The sequence below is a fragment of the Emydura macquarii genome, unplaced genomic scaffold (genome assembly GCF_026122565.2).
Source record: "Emydura macquarii macquarii isolate MOO-44397 ecotype Brisbane River unplaced genomic scaffold, CSIRO-AGI_Emac_v2 contig_2636, whole genome shotgun sequence".
Classification (NCBI taxonomy): domain Eukaryota; kingdom Metazoa; phylum Chordata; order Testudines; family Chelidae; genus Emydura; species Emydura macquarii.
In genome coordinates, this window is record NW_027132773.1 from 36,035,279 (window position 1) to 36,037,784 (window position 2,506).

A 2,506-nucleotide genomic window follows, 5' to 3' on the forward strand; every position below is an offset into this window, starting at 1 on the left:
ACAAATATAAACATGACTCAGATAACAATAAGTATATATGGAGCCCATGAGTGTGAATAATTGTCCTATATCCCCATTCTGCCTTAATTCATCCTGGTTAAAATGTCACATTTAAAAAGGAAAATGTATTTTAAAATATCACTGTGTTTTATTATTACTCTTCTTAAATGCTCAGGCAGCAAGAATGAGAGACCGAGCCAAACCAAAATACTGGATCCAAAGCCATTTACATTTGAGGGAAGTTTGGATCAGGATTCAAATGTCATAGTGAAGGCCCATCTCTATTAAAAATAAATGTTCTAACAGTACCATTCTTATTTTGTGTTATGCCTTACTACATGTTCCTCAGAAAAATAAAAGCCCAAATGGCTTCTAACAATTTTCAAGTTAATCAGAATATTCTCTGTTTTGCAAGTGTTTACAGTTTTTTTTATATAAAAGTATATAAAATGTACAGCCACGGATGAGAAATAACATTGCTTCTGATGGAGAGAGGCCTGATCCTTCATTGTTTTACTTACAGCCCTTCCATTGACATCAGTGACAGTTTATTTGGGCTCAGGTCTGCCACCATTTTCAGGTCAACATACATAAGAAGGGCAGAATCAAGCCCTGAGCAAGTTTGTAAATTTAGAGATCGGTCCTGCAACGTGCTGAGCACTCTAGCCTGATCCAGTGAAGCACTAAGCACATAAGGGGTCCCATTGATGACTCATGCTTAAATTTATGCATTTGCTTGTGTTTTGCTGGATTGGATGAGAATTCCCCACACCTTGCATGACTGAGCCCTTTGTGCTTTTGAAAGTAGCAGCCTATTTAACTGTCCTGAAGACCCCTTGTTTAGCCATAGGCTAAGTACAGCATCACACTGTTATGCCAGTGCTTCAGCTCTGCCAGAAAAGAAACCGTCTCCTGGGTAAAGACTCAATCCAACCCTTGGTGAAGTCACTGGGAGTATATCAACTGACTTTAGTGGAGGTTCAGTCAGGCCCTTAGAGATATAATGCGTGCTACTTAGTGCTTGGCTTCCCAACTGAGACTGCCAAATAATGGCAGTTGTGATGGAGGTAATTTTCTGTGTGCAGAATGTGTGTGGCAGGCCCATTGGAAATTTTGTCTGATACAGAGAAATAAAATTTGATACAAAATTTGTAATTAAAGTAATTTTAAATATGTGAAGATACTAAAATGATCACAAAGTTTAGACTGCAAATGTTATGTAATCTAGACCTCTATGTATTGTAAGGATTATATATGGTTTGTATTTCATGTTTTTTCAACATTGTATATTTGTAGTTGCTACAAGGAATTTCAGTTTTAAAAACTAATTTATTTACAAATTAATTTAATTTTTAATGTAACAATTTGTGTAATTATTCATCTATATATGTACTCATTAAATGGGAACAATCATTTCTTATGTAGCCAGTATAAAGCCCTAAAAACAGAAGTTGAAAATGTTTTCTTGTAATCCTGCATTTTATGTAAATTATTGCACTAGTGAACTGTAGCTTAACTTTAAGTCCACAACTTTTAGAAGAATAATTTGTAGAGTATGAAAAGAATGAAACAGTTTATGCAAATAATTCTTCATGAAACCACTGATATTGTTATATCCCATTTCAAAACCAAACTAAATATTAGGTCAGATCTTTCTTCCAGTTTTATAGCAGCCTATTCCACGAGTTCCATTAACTTCAATGGGACTATTTGTGGAGTAATGTACTACTGTTCAATCTACATATATTTAATTTCAGTTATGATTATTGACCAGTAGTGCATGAGTTACTAAAAATAGCACAAATGAACCAAGACTCTGAAGTAATAGCCCCTCTTATTGAGCCCTGTTCATAAATATGTCTAACATTTGTATAGCAATACAGTAAACAGTTTTGTTTGAGTGAATAAATGTCACCTATACTCCACTTCTGTTATATAAGGGAATTTTTATATTGAGACTGTAATATTGCAACAAACCCAGAAATTATTCTGAATAATAGATTTTAAAAATGTTTGTTGTTGAATGCAGTGATGTTAACATCCTGGGACACCAAGTACATGGAATTGCAGATTCTTTTGCAGGTCAGGACCTAGGGCTGCTACTGCCTATTGCATTTCTTTTGTGAGGAATTTATTATTTGTATTACCATAGCACCTAGAGGCTTCCCATTGGGTTAGGGCTCCATTGTGCTAGGCACAATACAAATACATAAAGATAGTTCCTGCCCCCAAGAGCTTACAATCTCCTCAACCCCCCTGAGTTACCATAAAGTAGCTATTTTTTCCTATGCACATTGATATACCAGTGGATTATGTACACAGACCAACAAACCCTAAAACTGGTTGCAATTTCTGTAATAGTGTGGATGGTCTGCCTCCCATATCTTACCAGTTCTTTGATTCTATGAACAAATTTTTCTGATCAGATGACTATTTCAAGAATTACATGTCAATAGACAAAATTTGGAGATTTATAGAGATCTGTAGAGTTCAGACAAAAAAATTA